The following is a 17,768-nucleotide window of genomic DNA, read 5'->3' as shown; positions in this document are numbered from 1 at the left end:
CATGCGAAAATAGTAACTTTTTGCACAAGATTTGCTCATTCTAGTGACGCTAGTATATGGACAATATAAGTGTGCTTTTTCATTTAATGATATAAAATTTGAAAAATATTGTAAGGAACACTTGAGGTTTTCAACATATTTTCCACATTCGCATGGCTATAACATTGAATTGCGTTATCTGTTGACCTAGTGACGAAAAGCTTGAGGTTTCGACAAAAGCAATCAAAGCGGCCCATTTTTCAGTTAGAAGCTCCACAGCTCTTACATTGCGATGCACTCAACCGTATAGTGCAATCAAAGACTGTGGTGGAGACATTCACTGCTTGTTGTTCTCTGCTTGGAAGCTCTTGGACGAAAATGTATGCTCAGGTGTATCGAGGTGGAAACTGTGCGGATGATGGTTATACGAGAATCGTTTTTGTTTACAAACCTTTCCATATGACTCTTAATAATAGGCCTATCTTTAATTTCGTTTATATAGTTTATATATGTTGCCTTGAATCAGCAGAATCGCAAGCTTATAATGAGTTCCCGTGTTTCCTTTCCTCGCAGATTATATATCAATAAAGACAAGTCACGCTCGTGCATCCTTAAAGGATTGTCTCACTATTCTTCGGAATAAAATCCACATATCACTTATCCTCATAATTATTCAAACATACAACGACTTTACCTTAAACTACTAACGCAATTAGTAATTTTAATAATTAGGTTCGAATGATGTTCGTTGCATTCCTAACGGAAGGCATCAGAACTGCATATTTATAATAAATACACAGTCACATAGGTACGAAAGTTATTATACTTATTCCAGAGCAGCCATGCACGCATTTTGTTTATATTTTAAATGATTATCGTTTTATACCTTTAAATTCTGAATGTCCAAACATTGCTGTATTTGCTTTCTGCAAACCCAAGAACCACCCATTTTTGTAGCTGATGCCCACGGTTTCTTTTCCCAAGCAGCGTGTTGACTGATATAGCGCAATATTTTATATGCAAAGTAAAGTTATGTACAGGAGTGGTTTCGATCAATAATGCCTAGCGGGTTACAGTATGGCCTAAAGACGGGCCTCAAGAGTTCTTTTTAATTTTAATTTTAATTTCACTTTTATCAAATTGCACTGCGTGCAAAGAAAATGAGCCAAGTACAATATGGCACTTCAATTATGGCGACAAAGTTTCATGAAACTAGGAGTTCATCGTCTCTTTCGTCTTTAGTTTCACACAGCTGAGCTGATCGGATATCAAGTGCATTTAAGTAAGCAATATAAGGATGTTGTATGCAAGCTTCGAATTATGTGACTCTAATGATCCGATAGTCTTAAGTTACAGATCAGGGTCCGGAAGACCGCGAATTGCTAGATCATTAGAGTACATTGCTGGAGTTACGCATGCGTTGCAAATAGACCCAAAAATCAACAGCTCAAGACGCGACCCCCTTCGCAACATTTCCCAAGCAAGTTTCAGTCGGACGATCCGGAAGACTATGAATTACACGAGTTATAAGAGTTATCATGGTTATACGATGAGGTATCCATACAACTGCAGCACCGCCGTGGATTTTGAATTTGAATATAGTGCCACACCAATCTATAAACAACACGCATGGTAAGTAAAACCGTGTGCAGCTACAAAAATGGTTGGCTTTATTCAAATAAGTATAACTTTGGTTTGGTGTTAGCAAATACAATTTTTTTTTAAATTTAAACGTTCAGAATCTGCTCTTTTCAATAATATTTTCATATATCGGATTCCTTCTAGATTTTGTACAAAAGGGCCAAAAAACCAGTTTACTTCATTTTGAATCACCCTGTATGCGTGCCTATAATATAGTTGATACTGTAAACTGTTTTTGTATTGCAAGCAGAGAAGGCACGCAGTAAATTTCCATTCTATTTTCTCAAATGTACAACACACTTATTGAATTATTCAGATAAATGAGACATGGTGAAAGAAATAAGGTGCCAAATAAATAAATAAATGCATCCTCTCGAAAACTAATTCTGAAGTCAAGAGCATAAAATGTCCCTCGCACCGGCAAATCTACATTTTTCAGGCACAAAACGTATTCAACAAGCCATACACAACTATAAAAACTCTCTCATGTGTATTCTGTGTGAGCGTTTTTAACAATAAGGCCAACGTTAGTCAATAAATCTCTAAATCTCTCCAAGTCGATTTTGGCATCTTTGTTGGATGAAGCATTCTTGTTCTAGAACACCGATTGAAGTGAACTAAAAACTGTATCAAAGCTTGATTATTCTTTTTTATGGTACAGTTTTTAAAATATACCATATGTTTCACCGTTCAGAGTGTTGGCTCGTTTATGCAAACCAGAACAATATGTATCAATTAGCACAAATAATATTTAATTAATGCTAAATACGACAATGCCAAACCAGTTCCTAAATTTAATAATATAGGTTTATATATCTCAAATGCCGTAAAGTGATTACCATATGCACCTGATGAATCATTAACAAAGAAGTAAGAAAACATGCAAACTATATCAGTCATACCATTATTACATTAATTGCAGATGATGATTGACATCGCGTTCTATCGTATCATGGCAATATATAAAAGAGTTACTCTTTAATTCACAAATAACATGTTCCAACACACAATATGACATACTATTACTATATGCCGCTGGGTATACTGCTTACACTGATACGAGTTATTTTTACGAACAAAATTTAATCAAGCAAAAAACTAACGTAATGCTCTTAAGGTATACCCGGGGATCTACACTGTAAATTGGCCAGAACACGTGGAACGCGTTCATTAATGTAACAGTTTTTTAACACATGACACGTGTTCAACTTATTTAGAGAACACTAGTGTTAATGTAGAGAACACAGGTGTTATTACCTCAGAACACTAGTGTAACATGTTCTAATCCTTTAAACTCTGGTGTTCAAATTACTATCTATGAACACCTCGGACACATGAAAGAAATGTAACAGTTTTTTAACACATGACACGTGTTCAAACATTGATTTTCAGAATGCTGGTGTTCAACCTTTATTTATACATTTTCGGAATCTCATTACTCGACAATAAACAAATGCATGGTAGTATAAACAAGATAATGGCGGTGTTCCGAAGAATTCCGATGAAATCAGAGAGTTTTCACCTAAGGCAAGCCCAAGGCTCGAACCCTCGCCGATTGTAACTCCCGGCTGACAGCGCAACGCATTTTCATGCGATTAAAATCACTCGGCCATAATCACCCGCTTGTGTCTCTCCTATGCTTGTTCATCGCTGTCAACAGATATACGGGCTCCGAGTCGCTCCCAAAGTTGCCCTGAATTTCATTCTTCTCTAAATCCTTCGAATTTACTCTCACTATCATCACATTTGTCTTGGAAAAGACAGTTTGTTATAGCGTTTCCCGGAAGTGTTTCCACGTTGCATGCATCGCCATTGTTGTTGTTGTTGTTGTTACTTATATCCCTCCTTCAAAGGAGCACCGTGTATTTCTCGCTGACACGTCGCAGCTCTCCAACGCCTCTATCTGCTCATGCGTTCCATTTTTGAACACCAGTATTCAATATAATCATTCAGAACACTTGTGACACGTCTGATCAATACTATGTGTTCTACATTATTCTAAAAGAACACTAATGTGCAAGGCTTATCATATTTTCAAATACACTAATGTTCTAAAGAGACAATTATGAACACCTCGGACGCGTCTGAGAGGCGTCACGTGTTCGGGAACATTTGCAGTGTACCTATGTAATATAACGTAAGGTATGTGTGGGTTTAGAGATTCAGTGTGTTTAGAGATGGTAAAATTGACATCAGATTATATAGATCTTAAAATGTGAGATTAACATACTAGCCATGTTCACTTTTTTATTCAGAGTGTTGTGTCAAATTTATAGTACGTCACGCGTCAATATTCATTGAATTTATCTCTTTATAACCGCCATACGACGAATCAGATGGATTTTAGTATTTCAGATTAACAACGTGTTTATTCTATAGAGCGTTTGAAGGGTATAAAATTACAACACTATTACCTGAATTGGCTGAAAAGTGATGGAGGTAATACCTGAGACCCGATGCCTTATATAGATACGGAAATCTAATATTCAATTCAATGAAACTGACACAGTACTCTAAGCTCTGTAATTTGATCATTTCTGCTTACGATGGTCTTCATATTATTTGATTTAAAGATTATTGAGTTATAGAAGTGCAACATTGGAAATTGGAAATCCAACAGGGGAACTTCTTACAAAGTGTCCAAAATGGTGATCCATGATTTCCCAACTTTCATATTTACGCTTTATGTTTTTGGATATTTTCGGTATGAAAATAAGTTCTGAAAATTGTCTGATAAAAGAGTTCATAAATTACAATCATGCACAGAAAGGCCCATAATAGGTATCTACATTCAAAGTGGAAACGCTTTTCAGATACATATCACCTTTCCTGGCAATCGCCTAAAACCAAAAAAGAGCCGAGCCTAACATGATAGTATGATCTTGGGGCATCGCACAAAAGAGTTTAAAATGGTTTCAAACATGTTGCAATGATACAATAACTATCCCAAATAGCTTTTATTCTAACCGTGATTTGTTAACTTTTACTTAATTAATCGGAGAATTGCATGGCGGCCGCCAAATCAAAAAAATAACATTTCAATGGATAGAGCGACATATCGCTCACCAGCAGATTTTGAAGTATAAAATACAATCTACCAAAGCAATAGTCTCTTGCATGTTTGTTTGTTGACAACATCACGTTCTCTAGGGTTATTTAACAGCCTTTACGGAATTGACACTTTATATCACAACTGACTACCTGACAGCCAATGTAGTTACTATATAAAGATTTGAAACATATTATTGACAAGGAGGTACTCATAACGTGCATGTATTGATGTGTAAAAGCAAGGATTTGTTTTGTTTTAAGTTGATTTTATTCGGTACTCTTCAATAAACATATTTATATAAGACAGGTTGCATCGAGACATAAAGCATGTAAAACAAGTGAATATACAAAGGATTTTAATTTTAAAAAGAAGGGTTTCCTTTCGTATGACTACAAACACAGAAGAATAATTGACCTCTGAAGAAATATTAGTATTAGACTGGACTGGAATCAATGTAAGTTTTAAAATATGAATCCCGCTGGTAGGATTCCAAACCTAAGACTTAGTGTTCCAGGCAAACACACGTCTACTGCTGAGCATAGACCTAGGATCTATGTGCTTAGTGAGCATTGATCTTGCAGACTGCGCAAATTCTAATACTCATTCATGCACTAAGACCCCAGTCCATCAGTTCTTTACACCACAATTGCTAAATGTTGAGCCATTATTATAGAAGTAAAAATGTATCCAAGAGAACAAGAAGTCCGTTATAATTGTACCTTTACAAAACATCAACATACATACAAATATGTGATAAAATACATGAAGCAATAATTGCTTCATATGTATTAAAACTTATCATTCAAAATCACACCTAAAATCGAAAAAGAGCAACAAGAATTGCATCGTAAAATATGTTAAAAATAGATGTATTTCTAAGTATTTTGATTGGATTACTTTTTGAGTTTACGTTTAACAGGCTTCCGCAGTTCAACATTAATTTTAATTCCAACTTACCGACAAATACATTGAACCAGATAGTAAATTGAAAGTAAATTCGTAGCGTTGATATAGAGTTGGTTATTGGTAGCACATGGTAATCATATATCATCACCCACTTGCTTGCTTGAGACATAGGACTAATTATAAGAAGCGAGTAATTTTCAAAAATTGATCCCATATGCTTTAAACACATGAGACCTGGGATTCTTTTGAATACTTTTCTGGTAATTCAAAATCGCAATGCGTTTGAATTAGTTCATTAAAATTAAATGAACATCGAAACAAAGCTGTGATGAGGTGTATTTTAATAGTGACGTAAGATTCTTCTTATTTCGGTTATTGTATTCAACAACCATTTCATGGATGAACTGTATACACCTGAACATCTGGTGAAGTATTTCCAATTCTTTTTCTATATGGATATGGATACTAAGAAAAACAGGATATTCCTAAACATTAAATAATGCATAAAGCTTCGCTATAAATACTAAATTATAAATCACAAGACTTATGAAAGATTAGCACCCCATGATTTTTTTCTGGCTTTTTTTGGTCCCATGATATTGTACAAATTATAATCATCATTTAGTACTCTCTATCAGCGATTAATTGAGCACGCCATCTTTTTCAGGTAGCCTATAGGTACCAATTACATTTTGATCGTAACTCGAATGAAGTAATAAAAACATGGATTTCAACAAAACTTTGTAATCAACAACAAGAAGAGGGCTGGTGGTTAATAACATTCCTTAATTATCATTATTTACATTATATTCATTTGAAGAATGATTGTTAAAATATACTTTACTTTTCATTAATGATTCAGATATTGTTAACTTAATCAAACAGTGTATTTTGCTATGCATTCTAAAGTGAAATTCGGTAAAAGGTGTTTTTGGCCTTGAGCCATTTACGACTCGTAACAATATGGATGGAATAAGAAAGATCATAATCTCAACTACATGCCCTCTGACTGACAAAAGGCATTGGTCAGTGGTGTTTTTACACGGGTACGTGGTACACGGGTAAATGGTACACGGGTACGTGGTACACGGGTACGTGGTACACGGGTACATGGTACACGGGTACATGGTACACGGGTACATGGTGTATAGTTTGTTAAATACGGTAGTTCTTCCAGATGTGTCACAAAATGGACCAGAACAGCTCTCCTCTACCCCATTACTCTGCTTCATATGCTGTTTTGAAAATACGGTTTCTCTATTTAAAAAAAATTACTAATCTTTTTATAAACAATATTTATATTGAATTTACAATTACACGGATTTACCCAGGGCTTACAATCGACCAATCCCGTTGTTTCTATGTGCCTTCGATTGGTTCAAATAGCGAGTACGCGTATCGCGTCGATGCACACGCGCTGAACCGTGTTATATCGTGTCATATTACGGGTACGGATAAGAACTAAAAAGGTTACAGGAACGTTCTCAAGTGAACCAGACCCAATTAACCCACTTATTTAACTCAGTCCGTTGACAGATCTGTCATTGCCCTTGGATATTTGGGCGTCAAACTCAATGCGCATAACTTGTACAAGTATAGCGATGTCAAGCTATCAGCTAGAGGCTAGACTGGAATGACCTTCCAGAACGCTGTATCGCCTATTGCACCTGTGCTGGCAATGGAATTTCTATCTGTGATGTATTGTTCTCTACACTGTTCTGGATGCAGTTAACCTAATTGATCACTTGTAGCCCGTTAGAGTGTTGAAAAAGTGTCAAGAATAGAATTTATACCAATTTGAATATAAGTGATTTTTTTCCACGTGCAACTATAATTACATAACATAACATCACATAACAGAAAACGTTTGGTGCGCTGTTCCTTATGAAAAGCTCGTAGCGCTTACAAAGTAAAAACAAAAACATCTTAAGGTACACAAAGCAAAAGCCTTAAGTAAATAATGTTAAAGAGTACAAACCTTAAATTTACATAATACAAGTCATAAAATATACAGATCAACAAAGGAAATCATCGGAAACAGATCATGGAAAAAGATAATGGAAAGGATAATAAATTTATAAATCATTAAATAGCGTGACCGTTGCCGTGGAAACAGAACAGAACGCGCGGGTTACGAATTTGACAACATGGCAGAACAGATTCTCCAGACTCTTCTGAACATTTTGATATATGATTTGTAATGTAATGGGGCTGGCCCCTATACTAATATAATCAAATGAATGAATGACTAAGCTATTGAAGAGAAAATAATGCACCACATCCAATTTGGTCCTATAGAACTATCGGTGCCCGGCTAGGTACCGATGACTCTTAACATCACTCCTTGGAGAAATAATAAATTGTATCGAGCATAATAATTAACAGTTGCATATATTGTTATTGTTTTTCATTTAAATTAAACCGAATACACTGTACAAATGTTCAGGGTACAATAAAAAGTGCTATCTGTACCTCTTCGGGCACCGATAGGGCTATAGGACCAAAAAGGATGTTGTGCCTAAGAAAGTTAAAAAATGAGATAATGAAAAATGATGAAAACGTGTTTCTTTTTGTTTTTGTTTTCTAGATTAACTCATCAACAAGACCTTTCCTGAGCTTCGTAGGTAAGTATCATAACTAAATGGTTTCTGTCCCGATATGTTGTACGTAACACATACTAATCCAGAATCATCACGGATTAAACTTTTGATAGACGTAACCCGGTCGACCAAAAAGAAAACCCTCCCCCGACCTACGTCGTGTTATTGATCCCGGTTATCAAAGTTACGTTCTCGAACCGACTGTTTTAGATAGTAGATGGATATTAGAGCTAAGCGAACATGAGACTTCATAGAGACTTCATCAGAAATGAAGGGAAACTAAACAATCCTAGGACACGATTAGAACCATCTGAACTTTATATCGAATCAGAGTATGGTTTGCAGATTCACTGAAATGTTAATTTTATTGTTGGTAGGTTTTATATCATGAAATTTGATTTACATCATTTTAAAATTGAAATTCATTCGATATGCGTCTAGATGTCAGCGTTATAAAGAACGATTCTGATGACTGGCTGGAGCACCAATATATGGATATTTACCATGACCCACATGTGTGTCTAAACAGTCGTGAATATATTGCACTGGGAAACAAATTTTAATTAGAGAGGGTGACCTATCTACTGTATCAAACTGGCATTATAATAAATGAGAAAAAATCAGAACCGTTCGGTTTCGAACCAGCGCGCACTCACGATTACATGTCGTTGAGTTCACCACCACACGCCACAAAAGCCACGTTCAATTTGGTCCTATAGAACTATCGGTGCCCGGTTAGGTACCGATGACTCTTAACATCGCTATCTGGAGATATAATAACTTGTATCAAGCATAATAATTAAGAGTTACATAGTGTTATTGTTTTTCATTTAAATAAAAAACAAATGCACTGTACAAATATTCAGGGTACGATAAAAATTGTCATCGGTACCTCTTCGGGCACCGATAGCGTTATAGGACCAAAAAATGTTGTGCCTTATGGCGATACTGCCGGCGAATTGAACCTGTAATGATTTATTTGTTTCGGATATGTATATTTCCATATTAATTCCTGCAATAAAATCATGACTGTTTTAAGTGGATCCTTGGTAGGGTTTTGCTTGTGATGTTTTTAAAACATACCTGAGGAAGAGCATATAACAACAGACAATAATTGTAAGTGGTATGGTGACACAGTAATGTTTGGTATAGTTAATGCAATTATTGATTATAATGTACTTGCATTTGTCAGATCACAATTTATTTTAGTTCCAACGATAATTATGATTCATTGAGAAGTGCAATCAAATAAATTCTTTTTGAATTACTTTTTCGTGATCAATTATGTTGCAGCAATATCGAACAAAATTATGTCACAAAAGTGTGCCAGCTGCTGGAAATGTAACAAAAGAAGCCGCAAGTTATATTGATCCAAGAGACGTAGGTTATTATTGTCGTAATTAGATCCCAGAAGAAGGGGAAATGTTTACTAAAAAAAAAAGTTTTTAGGCTAAAATCATGTAATTGTTTTAAACTATTGCTACGAAAGTCAAACTTAAAACCAACGAATTAAAGCAAAGCAGTAATGTACGATTTGCTCAGAGCAACGCCCAATAAAAATTGTTCTCGAATTTCTACATTTTGCACTATTGTAGTACCCAATGGTGTGCGTTCCCTGTGAAAAAATGAACCCGAGCTTTTTTATTCATATTGAAATACGAGCTTACCGAACTCGGGTATCCAACTCATTGACGTATAAACTATGCCTGCATTACTATGCCGCTTTTAGGTTATACGTCTTATACGTCTTACTATGCCGCTTTTAGGTTATACGCCTAAGCGTGAAATTACGGGATGTTCAGCAGATCGACGTCGACGTTGTATTTATACGTCTATGCGTAGGGCTACGAAATGTTCAGTAGATTGACATCGACGGTTTGATACACACATTGGACAATATAGGTATTGGAATGAAATAGTGATTGTCTTTATTTACATCATTTGTCCGGCCTGATATTAGATATCGGATATCCGATGAGAGTAAAAAAATCAAAATCTATTTGAATGCAAGTCTTACAAAAAACTAATATATAAACAATAACAAGTTTCCTGCCTTTTGTTACCACATAAAAACCTATAATAGAAACCATAAACTAAATGATTTACAAATCTGCCTATTATATGTTATGAAACCACTCAATCTATTTCAAAATACTATTCCCGGATTTCTTTATTCAAGCTTAGTCTTTATAATCTGGCAGCTACAATAATATTGTATCACAAAACTCAATTTCACGTCATTATTTGCCTGCAGCATTAATTGCCTTCCCGCTAGTCGAATTATATCAGGAATGTTTTTCTCGAATTATTTCACAAACAATGGCTTCTTTTCTTTCTTCATGATAAGCCTGCTCTTTGAAAAATATAAAAAATAATTTGGCATAGCCAATTCAACGAAGGGTTGTATTCAATAAAACACCAGACTTGTTTTCTTGATGCTTTGCTCAGAGCGTTGTTCTTAATACGCTAATCCGATCACATCGTTACACAACACCTTACCAGAAAGTAAGGGCCGCTATACAGACTTTTTAGTGGATTCAACATGTCTTGCTTATTGAATCTATATGTTCCAAATTTATTTCCAGTAATGTTTAACTTCTAACATGCAAATGTTTGATGACATAAAATCGATAATATAGTAGTATTATTATTATCGATTTTACGCCATCAAACATTCGTTAGAAATTAAACATAACTGGAAATAGAATGGGAATAGATTGAATAACGAAGACTTGTTACATCGACTATTCTACGTCGAATATGCGGAGTTTGTGTGGGCCTTATCTTCAATATTTTGTTACATGAAAACAAATTTACAATGATTTAATTTGAATTAGACTTTAACACTACTTGTTAATTCCGCTTAATGGTCGCGCTCTTAAGGTTGTTTAAATGGTTTAGAATTGTATTGAAAGTCTGTTTTTTCTGCATCAAATTTAAGGGCAGATGTTGACAAAAGCAAATGTAAGCTTAAGAATATGGGTAATCCTCGTGAGCATAACGAATGTTGTTTTGAAATCCGATATCTGTATAAACATTTTGAAAATCTAAAAAAACATAAAGATAACCTGATTGACAAAGAAATCTGTATTTTTAAAAGAACTTGACCTTGTTCGTGGGCAATACCCACCTCACCTCACCTCACCTCACCTCACCAGGCTGTGTTCGACCATTGTTAGACGTAGCCCTCTTCATGATTCTTCCACTGTTCTCTGTCTCTTGCATTTCTTGTCCATGTAGGTCCCATGTAGGCAGTAATGTCATCACGCCACCTCCTCTTCTGTCTTCCTCTTGATCTTTTGCCTGTTCTTGGTTGCCATTCTGTTAGCCGTTTAGTCCATCTGTTATCTTCCCTTCGTGCCAGGTGACCTGCCCATCTCCATTTCGCTTCTTTGAGTTTCACCATAATGTCTTTGACTTCAGTTTGACGTCTTATTTCAGTGTTCTTAATTTTATCCCTTAAGGTAATGTGTAACAACTTCCTTTCCATTGCTCTTTGGGCTGTTTGTAGTTTCTGTTCCAGGTACTTGGTTGTTGTCCATGTTTCTGCCCCATATGTCAATACCCAACCCATTGACTAATAATAAATTATTGAAAAGTGTGTAGCTCTTAATAACAGCCCTCGTGATAAGACATAATACCAGTGTATTGACTAGGACACAAACCATGCACAAACCCTTCTGATCACCACTGGTCCTGATATCTTTTGATATCAGCAATAAAACTACAGAATAAAACGGCAATGTTTTAATAGCCGCTACCTGAAAAATACTTGTAAGCTGGCATACGCACAAAGGTTCCAGGCATGACGAATTTTACGCGCTCTCGCGTAACGCGTAGTCTCGCTCGCGTTCACGTATACGCTACAGTAAAAGTGTGGGTTCATCACGGTTTAACAACGGTTGACTCCTGTACAAAGGTATAGGAAGAGTTGTTGAAAATATTTTCTTGACCACGGACGGTGGTGGACAACTCGTTCCGGTCCAGCTGTTGAATAGGCCTGCACAATCGCCAGCTTGTTTTTTTGGAAAGTGACACTTCGAATGTGACAGCAGAGTCACAGGGAAGCGCTTAAGAAGTTGTGTGGGTCCGAGGTTGAGAAGAAGAGATGTAAACCAGGTGAGTGAGTGTGAAAATCTTTGAATGTCTGGAGAAGTCTCTTAAACTGTATCCTTCGGGCCAACGCCAAAGAAACGCCAAAGTAGAGAATAGGAGTGACCCTTGTTCAAACTTGGTCCCTTTAAAAAAAGCTTACTAACAGAAGCAGGCACCTAGCAAAAACATACCCAGCTTAATGAGAATATAAGTCTATACTGACCGGTACGGCCAAGCACGGTATCTATATTTTCGATGTAATTCAATCTTTTGCAGGTAATCAACTAAATCACACCGCTAAATTTGGCATAATAGTTATCAACTGAAATATCTAGAGATTACTATCGTACATAAATTAAGAAAAGACTTTATCATTTCTATATAATATGAAATTGTAATGAAGTAATTGTATACTTACTTTAGTGGAGCTAATAAAGACTAAAAGAGGACATAATAAATAAAGTTTCAAAATAGAACTACGTTTCAAAAAGATAAAAACACATTCAACAAACACGCTTCTTTTACGTTTGTAATAATGTTTTTTCTTTTCATATTTTGAGATTAACATAACAGCAACACTTTTCCATAGCTGTAGAGATAAGTGTGATATATAAACAACTAATGATTTATGTCCTGATATATTGTACATAAGGGACCGATCGTTATTTACGGCAGGGGGGAATGGGCGTTTTGGAAAAAATATCGACAAAAAATTTCGCGTTCCCCCCTCGCGTCCGCTCCAAATTTTCGGCTCCCCCTTGTTTTCCCAATTTTCTCCATTTAAAATTTAACAATCTCCTCCCAGATTCAACTAAAATTTCAGGTTCCCCCCTAAAAAAAAAAAAAAATGTTGTGTTCCCCCCTAAATTTTCCCATTCCCCCTCTGTCATAAATAACGATCGCTCCCTAACACATATCCATCGTCAGAACTATCCCTCAGTTGATATGACTGAAGGTGGTTCCTTAATTAATTGGAAATTGTGTACGTACTGGATAGTTGCGCTAGACGATTAGAGCATCATGACATAACCAGTAATTGTTTAGATGATGGTTAGGTAAATCCCCATACAAAGCACTTGAAACATTGATGTGTCTCATATCCCTGACCGCACTGTGTGTCAGAAACTAATTGTGGAAAAAATATTTTGCGAAAAATGTTTGCCCAAAATATTTTCAATAACGTTTTAAAAACGTTTTCATGACCTTTATTTAACCCGACATTTAAATGTTATTAAAAGGTTTTGAAAAAACATTTTAAGAACATTTCTGTGTTTGCTGGGTTCAAATATTTTAACATAATGTTATTTAAGTATTGACAAAATATTTGGCAAAAATGTTTGCAAAATAGTTTAAAATAACATTTTCTGAAAACATTTAAAAAACAGTGTTGTAGTGTGTTTTCATACAAAACGTTTTAAAACGTTATCATGACCTTCATATGACCCGACATTTTAATGTTATGAAAACGTTTTTACCTAAACCAAAAGCCAAAATATAACTTATTTAAAACGTTTTTAAAATGTTTTTGTGTTTGCTGGGAAATTAGTACTGCTCTATAAACTGGCCCCTTGGTAGGCTGTTGCTTTTAACGGTACTTACCACTGCTTCGATCATAAGCTGGGAGAACGCCAGATAATGTTATTACAATATTATACTATATGCAATAAACTGAATTTAATTATGAAAATATAATTTAAGGGGCGTAGCAATCTTTCTTGGTGGGGGGGGGGCGAAAAACAAATTGCAGTTGCGTCATATTTACATATACCGGTTTTGATTTTAGAGAGGCTGTACATGTCTTCGATCTTTGTATTTTACACTATTTTCGCCCATGCTTTGGATGAAAAGGGATTTATTGTGACAATGTGCGAAAAGTTTGTATATTACAATATTGTGACCCATGATCGGGGTGAATTTTGGTGTAAAAGGAGCTACTTGCCCCTTTTCTTGTCCTTTTCCCTCTAGATTTTCTCTTTCATTTGTTGTCAGGCAGGCTGCGCTACTGCGTATCGTAATGCAGTGCCTTCGCTTTCTCACGTGCTTCTTCTATTTAGAAGTGTAATAAAATACATGTTAATGATAAATAATTTTGCAGGAATTTCAGCAATGTATAATAAATAACTTTATGTCACAAAAGTGTGCCTACTGCAGAAACTCTAACAGAATAAGCCGCAGGATATAACTGAAAGTAGAAAAATTGAAAACAAAAAAAGTGTCATTAATTTGTAGGTGTGTAATGGTCCTTCTTTTGCCATACTTACAATTACTTGTTTTTTCTTGCTTATTTATGCCTTTTTTGTTTTATTGTGTTTCTTACTTTCTTACTTCGATGTTTCTTGCTTACTTTTTATTACAACTTTTGGGGATAAAATGTAGCCGTGAAAAGACCTGTTTGGTTTGTCTTTGGTTCTTCTGAAGCGGCTTCCTTGGCGAATGCCGGTTTCAGTCCTGGTCCTCATTGCATCAATTACGTTGTGCACCATTTTTGTGCGCCGAATACTTGCGAATGCATACGTTTGCGAAGATCTTGGAGGCTAGCTGGTGGTCCTCGCTCATAGACTTCGCTTTGGATTTTGCCACAAAGGAAGAAATCAAGTTGTGTGAGGTCTGGTGATATTGCAGTCCACTCCAAAGCATGAACCAGCACAACCACTCTGTTTGCTATCCGTGGACAGAGTGAAAAAGGGGTTCACTTCTGTTTGGTTTGTCTTTGGGTCTTCTGAAGTGAGTTTACTGCTTTGCTCTGCCCTCTACCTGGTTGCTTCCTTGGCGAATACAGGTTTCAGTCCAGGTCCTCATTGCATCAATTACGTTGCGCACCAACCTTATGCGCCGGATACCTGCGAATGCAGCAGTAATACGTTTACAAAGATCTTGGAGGCTAGCTGGTTGTCCTTGCTCATATCATAGACATCGCTTTGGATTTTGCCCCAAAGGAAGAAATCAAGTGGTGTGAGGTCTGGAGATCTTGCAGTCCACTCCAAAGCATGACCCAGCACAACCACTCTCTTTGCTATCCGTGGATAGCGTGAAAGACGGGTTCACTTCTGTTTGGTTTGTCTTTGGTTTTTCTGCAGTGAGTTTACTGCGTTGCTCTGCCCTCTACCTGGTTGCCTCCTTGGCGAATACAGGTTTCAGTCCTGGTCCTCATTGCATCAATTACGTTGCGCACCATCCTTATGCGCAGGATACCTGCGAATGCAGCAGTAATACGTTTGCAAAGATCTTGGAGGCTAGCTGGTTGTCCTTGCTCATATCATAGACATCGCTTTGGATTTTGCCCCAAAGGAAGAAATCAAGTGGTGTGAGGTCTGGTGATCTTGCAGTCCACTCCAAAGCATGACCCAGCACAACCACTCTCTTTGCTATCCGTGGATAGCGTGAAAGACGGGTTCACTTCTGTTTGGTTTGTCTTATAATAATAACAGCACTTAATATAGCGCTTTTCCAACCTGATCAAAGCACTTTACAAAGAAACAAAATATATACAAAAACATAACCTGAAAAAAGGCTTAAAAACAGCAACAATCAGTACAAGTGAGTTTTTAGGTTACTCTTGAAACTATCTACAGTGGGGAAACTCTGATGTTTAAAGGATGTTGTTCCACAGTTTGGGTCCCTGTACACTGAAAGACCTATCACCGATTAATCTGTTGCTCCTGGGGACAACTAGACGAGTTGCGTCTAACGCCGAGCGTAAACCCTCTCTGGTTGGGATATAGATCGTCAAACAATCCGACAGGTAGATTGGTGACAGATCATTCAGTGACTTGTAGATGTATAAGAGGATTTTGAACTTAATGCGTTTTTGGATGGGTAGCCAGTGGAGGGAGTCAAGAAGCTCGGATGACGATGTCTTTGGTTTTTCTTTAGTGAGTTTACTGCGTTGCTCTGCCCTCTACCTGGTTGCCTCCTTGGCGAATACAGGTTTCAGTCCTGGTCCTCATTGCATCAATTACGTTGCGCACCATCCTTATGCGCAGGATACCTGCGAATGCAGCAGTAATACGTTTGCAAAGATCTTGGAGGCTAGCTGGTTGTCCTTGCTCATAGACATCGCTTTGGATTTTGCCCAAAATGAAGAAATCAGGTGGCATGACCCAGTCCAACCCCAATGGCACGAAATGGCTTAATATGCATGTAAAAAAATTATTTACACAAATAAGGACTTATCTTTTGAATAGTTTTGATAATCATTTCTCTATCAACAAAATACGTTTTTCCTAATATAAACACCATTTACACATCATAAAATGGTTTAAAATGTTGGAAACTTGCATATTTTAACCAATTTAGGCCCTAAAAATAGCCCAAATATATCCATAAACTTTTTAAATATAGTCAAAAGTAACTCAGATTTCTTTTTATTATATTATGTAGAAACACGGCAGTGTATTTAAAACTGCATGAAAATGCCACATTGATGTACTCATACACTTCAAACATGTAAATCAAAATATTTGTCATCATATTTGGCTATGAGCTCATTAATTATTCCTGAGCTAATTTGCATACAATTTATAAATTAATTATTAAACTTATTTTTCTAAAAGCTTATATAGCCCAAGCTTGCCAATGGTATGCCACTTATTGGTTTTTACCCAACCGATAACACTGCAACGTAGTACCCCCACACCACTCAAATATACCACTTTTGTGGTTTTAAAAGACCATAATCTTCCAAAGTTGTAAGTTGATTGAAATAATTGTTTTAGCTTATTAAAGCTAACGAATTAAGGTTTCTTTACATACCAAAAAATATTCGATCAACTTTTCAGAAATAGGTGAAAAGGAGGGCGCAATTAGGGTTCTTTTTTGGGACACCCTGTATATAAACCATACTACATGGATTTAGAAATTGAAAAAAAGCAGTATGAATTAAATAAATCGGTCTAATTTAAGATACCGCTATCTTATTTCTTTTTTCAAGCAAAATCATTAATGTCTGACAAAATAATACAATAATAATATATCACGTAATTCCTCGTCGTGTTCTTTGATTTCCAAATTCTATTGATCTTAGCTTGAAGCATTGCCTTTCTGCTAGTCGGATTATGTCATAAATTTTGTATTTGTACTAAGCTGCGTCACTTTTTCTAAAGCTTATTTTCTTTCTTTATGATAAAATCTCCTCTTTCAGTATTGTTGAAGCGCAAAGATTAGTATAGCCATTCAACATGATTTTGTTCAATGAAACACCAAACATGTTTTTCTGTTGTGTTGCTTAGAGCAATGTCTTTACGCTAATAGGATCATATCATTACACAACACCTTGCTAGTAAGTAACATCTTGAATATTTGCTCCGTGAAAACAACTTCAGGGTTAATTGAAATTTCTATTGTGTTGAAAATATGTTTAAGGTGAGTCGTTCTTTTCCGACATGCATACGGATACACAAATACGCTGACGCATGCACATTAGTATCCATTGGTTACTGGTTCAAGCCTAGGCTCATACAGCTATTCCGAATTATGATATCACATAGGCTTATGCT

The 17,768-nt window shown here is 36.1% G+C and overlaps 1 protein-coding gene across 1 annotated transcript in view; it reads left to right on the top strand.

Annotated features, from left to right (window-relative positions):
* The window catches only part of LOC140159335 (arg8-vasotocin receptor-like), a 199,256-nt gene that overhangs the window by 128,894 nt on the left and 52,594 nt on the right, over positions 1 to 17,768 (top strand). Inside the window, exon 3 of the mRNA XM_072182779.1 lies at positions 8,166 to 8,202. The gene's annotated coding sequence lies outside the window, so the exon portion shown is untranslated. The remainder of the gene's footprint in view (positions 1 to 8,165; positions 8,203 to 17,768) is intronic.

This window comes from Amphiura filiformis, chromosome 8 (genome assembly GCF_039555335.1).
Source record: "Amphiura filiformis chromosome 8, Afil_fr2py, whole genome shotgun sequence".
Classification (NCBI taxonomy): domain Eukaryota; kingdom Metazoa; phylum Echinodermata; class Ophiuroidea; order Amphilepidida; family Amphiuridae; genus Amphiura; species Amphiura filiformis.
The sequence above is the reverse complement of the archived record's forward strand: the minus strand, read 5'-3'. Positions and strand labels throughout refer to the sequence as shown.